The following is a 6,181-nucleotide window of genomic DNA, read 5'->3' as shown; positions in this document are numbered from 1 at the left end:
TGGTCTTGGCCTCATTCATTTAATAAGTTTATCAAGCATCGACTGTGTTAAGGATGGTGGACAAAATCCCTGACATCCTAATCCTAATTAATTAAACAAATATTTGTTGAGTATCTATTATGTGCCATACACTGTTCGAGGTATCAATACTTGATAGACATCAGTGTGTAAAATGGAGATAATCCTTGCCCTCATGGATTGGAGGAGACACACATTCAACAAAAATGTTCTTTTTTTTTAAACAACTTTATTGGAGTATAGTTGCTTTACATTGTTGTGTTAGTTTCTGCTGTATAGCAAAGTGAATCAGCTATATGTATACTTATACCCCCATATCCCCTCCCTCTTGTGTCTCCCTCCCACCCTCCCCATCCCACCCCTCTAGGTGGTCACAAAGCACCGAGCTGACCTCCCTGTGCTGTGTGGCTGCTTCCCACTAGCTATCTATTTTACATTTGGTAGTGTATATATGTCCATGCCACTCTCTCGCTTCGTCCCAGCTTGCCCTTCCCCCTCCCTGTGTCCTCAAGTCCATTCTCTACATCTGCGTCTTTATTCCTGTCCTGCCTCTAGGTTCTTCAGAGCCATTTTTTTTTAAGATTTCATATATATGTGTTAACATACGGTATTTATTTTTCTCTTTCTGACTTACTTCACTCTGTATGACAGACTCTAACTCCATCCACCTCACTACAAATAACTCCATTTCGTTTCTTTTTATGGCTGAGTAATATTCCATTGTATATATGTGCCACATCTTCTTTATCCATTCATCTGTTGATGGACACTTAGATTGCTTCCATGTCCTGGCTATTGTAAATAGAGCTGCAATGAACATTGTGGTACATGAGTCTTTTTGAATTATGGTTTTCTCAGGGTATATGCCCAGTAGTGGGATTGCTGGGTCATATGGTAGTTCTAGTTTTAGTTTTTAAAGGAACCTCCATACTGCTCTCCATAGTGGCTGTAACAAAAACGTTCTGAACTACAATTGTGTGTGTTTAGTGGACCAACCTTCATTGGACATCTACTATAAGCTAAGAACCGGAGGACAGTGATGAGTAAAAACTGTGTGATTCTTGATCTTATGGAGCTTACTCTCCAGCTCCCAGAGGGTTTATGTTAACTACGGGAGAGAAGGGGGACACAAACAATTAGAAAATTGTACAAGACCATATAAATTTCCAAAAGCTACCGAATACACTGTGAGGTCTCTGTGGGAAGACATGGGCCGTGGTCTGCTCTCAGGCCAGGGAAATGACATATACAAGGGCTCATTGTTAGCTCAGAGGGGAGATGGGTTCAGGGGAGCAGTAGGAAACAAAGTTGAATAAATACAGTAGGGCCAGATTGTAAGGTCCTTGAAATCAGATATAGTAGTTTACATTAAAGTTATGTGTTAGGAAATAGTGAATCTGTTAAATGTGTGTGTGTGTGTGTGTGTGTGTGTGTGAGACAGAGAGCGTGAGAGAGAGAGAGAGAAAGAGAGACAGAGAGAGGAGAGAGAGCTAGTGAATGAGCAGAGGAATAAATTCTACCAGGGTTGTTTTCTTTCTAAAAAAAACCCTTTGGGCTTCCCTGGTGGCGCAGTGGTTGAGACTCTGCCTGCCAATGCAGGGGACACGGGTTCGAGCCCTGGTCTGGGAAGATCCCACATGCCGCGGAGCAACTGGGCCCGTGAGCCACAACTACTGAACCTGCGCGTCTGGAGCCTGTGCTCCGCAACAAGAGAGACCGCGATAGTGAGAGACCCGCACCGCGATGAAGAGTGGCCCCTGCTTGCCGCAACTAGAGAAAGCCCTCGCACAGAAACGAAGACCCAGCACAGCCAAAAATAAACAAACAAATAAATAAATAAACAAACAAACAATGGAAACCTTAAAAAAAAAACAAGAAAAAACCCTTCACTGGCTCCCTCTTGGCAAAGAGTATAGTCCCAGCTCTTAGCAGGGCACACCGTGCCCCGCACAAGCAAACCCCACCTATGTCCTCAGCCTAGTTTTAAACATGCACCCCATGACTCCTCATTCTGGACACACTGAACTTCTTGCTCTTCCTTTCACACTGTGGTAGCTTGGAGCAGATATATTTACTCTACCCTGTAACCCTTTCCCTTCTTTCCTGGGCTGTTGAGACCGTATCCATCATTGCTGCTGAGAAGCTTCCCTCAGCCCACCCCAGCCAGAACTGGTTTACTTCACCTTCCTTTCTATCATATCACTCTGTACATGTCTCAGTTACAGGATTTATCACACTTATTGTCACTGTTGATATATGACAATCTCTGTCCCCTATTCTACTAGTCTGTTCATCTCAGAGTCATCTCTGTCCCCTACTAGACTGTGAGTGGGACCACGGCATAGTCTTCTTCATTCCCCCAGCACCAAACACAGAGCCCAGCACGTGCTAAGATGAGGATGCTGCATAAGGCCTCATGTCCCACTTAGGGCTGGAAGGAGCAGGGCACAGGGGTGGCAGAGAGAGATTAAAGAAAAAAATGAAGGAGAAGATTATGGAAATCATAGGGAGGTCAAAGTAAGGGGATAAATGAGACAAGAGGGGCAGCATTTGTATGAAGCACTGGGATGGGTAATATGAAGACCTTGCTCAAAACAGATGGGGTCAATTTAAAAAACCAACATTTCTTCAGCACCTACTATGTGTGGGTAACACTATGTTAGACACTGTGGGAGATATAAAGTTAAACAAAACACCTCTCCCTATGATTTGGTTGGGAAGATAAGACAAAGACTGGCAACATTCATGCATACAAATACAAAGTTTTAAGGTTCTTAAAGTTCAGTATCATTTTCAACTTCAAGACTTTTAATATGAAGCCCCTCAGCAGTCAATAAGGTATTGTTTTAAGAAATATTAGATATGGAAACTGACTTGCCTAGTTGAGATCTCAGCAAAGCACAACAAGCTCAGACTTGAAACAATTTTCTTAGAAAGTGGACTAAGACAAATTGACATGGAAATGTAAATTTTAATACCATTTAGGAGTATTTCTCATTTCTCTGTGTCTCAAACTGTATATTATGAGCCTTTTTGAAAGAGGCAAGATCAAGGCTGGAAAGGGAAGAAAGGATTCATAGAGAATCTGAAAAGACAAGAGGAATAAAAAGATACTCCTATTCAGGAAACTAATTTTTAAAACTATACCTATGAATTATCTGTTTAAATGATGATATTTAAATTATGTGTTTAAATGATGTTTATCTGATGGCTGTAATGTAAAATATGACACTTTAAGAAAATAAGTAGAAGGTGCTTTTAGATTTTACGATAGGCACTTAGCCAAAGGTAATTGGAGGGATTCTAGAAAAGGTATTAGAAAATGAAAATGGTAAGATCATTATGTGAATAAGAGATAAGATGCATTCTGTGCGAAATGCCTGATGTCTTTTTACTGGTTCCTAAGACAATCAGTAGTAATGTCCCAAGACATTATCAACTTAATTTTTCTGGTTTATGTCAGTGCGACACTGGGATGGCTTAGACATTTAGTTTTTAATTTCATTTAACTTAATCAAACCTTGGCTGACTACTAAGTGGTTAGCCTCAGAGACCAGCTATGACCAATGAGCTGAACAAAGATTGGCTGAGCACCAAAGGAGCTCATCAACTGAGCATTGTGTCCTAGGGTTCTGGAGAGTATAAAAGGGGGCGCAGTAGTTTCTGAACAACGGGATGTAAGACAGGTAAGTAGAGAAAAAGCAGGTACTGAAAGCAGGTACTGTAGTAATGGACTAAGGGTATGAGTTAACGTGAGTAGTCACAGTATAATCACTGATGTTAAAGAAAAAGGTATGTGTGTGGGCCGGGGTGGGGGGTTGGGGGGAGGACGCTCTCACTGAGTTGGGTTTGAGCTGAACCTTAAGTTGCGGGGGGCAGGAATTTTGAGTTTGGAGAGTGGGAAGTGAGCAGGGAACAGATCTTATTTATTGGGGAAGATAATCATACTGGCTTATTGTGGAACAGAAAATTCACTTTGGAAAAGCTGTAGGAAATAAGTTGATACATGTGCTGGGGGAGGCATCATTTAAATGCCAAAGAAAAACATTTAATCTAATCTTGAAAGTTACACGAAGTTAATAGGGAAGGGACACAAATCTATACTAAATATTGAATGTAAAACAAGCAGCAACAATACTTAAGGAAGGTATCTTCTTTTTTTCCTACATTTTCGGCATCAAACATGTTCTTGTGCTCAGAAAAGAGGGAGAAATTAAGAGGCTGAACCAGAAGAACTATTGAACTCTCTACCACTCTGGGATGCGCAGGATTACCTCCTAGGTGATTGGGCTATTGAGTGAAGGCAAAAGTAAAATTCAACAAAAAACCCCAAGCACGAGGTAGAATTGGGGAAACCATTGAGGTTCTTGTGCTTCAGGGGCTGCAAAGAGCCCTTGTTTGTGTTTAAATGTACAATGGCAGCCATGTCTCATCACAGAGTGGGCCCCATTTCTGATGAGGGAAACAGAAGTTGCCAAGGCTTAGTCCTAGGCAAGTTACTTAGCCTCTTTGAACCTGTCTCCTCATCTGTAAAATGTGGGCAGTGGTAGTCCTCACCTCACAATAAGGGCTTTTGTAATGTAAGCATGAGGCAACGCTTGTTGATTGCTTAGCAACGGTGGTTGGTACATAGTCAATGCTCAATATTGTAGTCATTATTAATACTTTAAAGAATAATCTTATAACCTAGAGAATTACTTGTTACATTGCCTAGATGGGATGAGACGCCCCTTTGTCTGGGTTTGGACCCAGACCCAGGCCTAAATTTGAACTAAACTGAACTTCTGGGTTTGGTGGCATGGCAATGGGGTGGGGTGGGGGGGAGTAGCAGGGTGGGAGGCTCTGGTGCAAGGTGTTGTGGCCATAGGAATATTAAATTCCATGTCAGCTCTCGGTTTAATTTGGCACCGACTGCTATTCAAACAAAGCAGCGTTGTGAGTGGCAGAGGAAGGGAGAGGAGGAAAATCAACACATACTTGGAAATAAGATGTGGCTTTTGCTTTGACTATTTTGTTTTTTCTTCAGCCACAGAAGTATTTATTTGCTCTCAGGCTCACAATGAAAATCCCTTTCAGGACATGGTACAAACCTAAGCTTCAGAGGAAACTTCCATTTAAGATGACAAGAATTTAGCAAGACTTCCCTTGATACTTTTTTGTTTTAATATGAGAACCCCTCAGATAGTGCTATTTAGTTTAGGGAGACAGCTTTAATTATACTTAGAGCCCCCCTCAACCTCATTTCCTGTAGCTATGGCATATGTGGTACTTTAAAAGTTGATGTCTGCCTTATGCCTGATGACATTGGCTTAGTGTTTACAAGGTGTACAGATGTATCATTTACCCATTCTCTCCATCTATTTATGTGTTAGGCTTTTCTAATTTTAGGATAAGATTTTAGTATAAAGTGTGGCAGTGCAATAATTCTCCAGTAGTTGCTCTCTTGGACCTCAGACATCTGGCATGGTGCTATAGGAGCTGGTCCTAGGTCAATATTTGAAGCACAGGGAAGCTCTGTGTGACCAAGTTAATGGAACTTTCCTGTTTTCTGGTTCTGTGGTATATGTTTAAAGCAAGGTTTCGAGCAAAAAAGTTTAGGTATCCATCTCTTCTTCACTAATGCAGGACTTATTGCCATAGTAATACAGTAAATGCCCATTTGTAATGTTAAGCTTGTGTCAATGATGATGTAAATTGGTTGGTTAGGAAACTGATACTGTCTTCTAACCCCACCCCCCTAGAAATAACACACACACACACACACACACACACACACACACACACACACACACGACACAGTTTCTTCCCTCAAAGAGCTTATACTTTAGTTGAGAAACCAGACTTTAATAGATTAAAAAAAAAATCCCTCTCCTGAGGTTTCCAGTATTTAGGAGACCGTGAAGAGGGCTGTTTTTTTTTTTTTTTTTTTTTTTTTTATTCCACTTTATCCCAAAGTCTGACTTCGGGCTGCCTGTGGACATAAGGGACCAGAAACTTTCTGGTGATTCATTCTCATCCTGTAAGCAGTTTAAGTCCTTAGGAACACGTGGTCTCAAGTTCTAGGAAGATCTAAGCAATTGGGAGAATTTCTTGGGGATGAGCAGACACCAAATACCATATACAGCTTGTATAAGAGGGGAGATGACTGCAAAGCACAGTTAGC

This window comes from Balaenoptera borealis, assembly GCF_965194805.1.
Source record: "Balaenoptera borealis genome assembly, chromosome: X".
Lineage (NCBI taxonomy): Eukaryota > Metazoa > Chordata > Mammalia > Artiodactyla > Balaenopteridae > Balaenoptera > Balaenoptera borealis.
The sequence above is the reverse complement of the archived record's forward strand: the minus strand, read 5'-3'. Positions refer to the sequence as shown.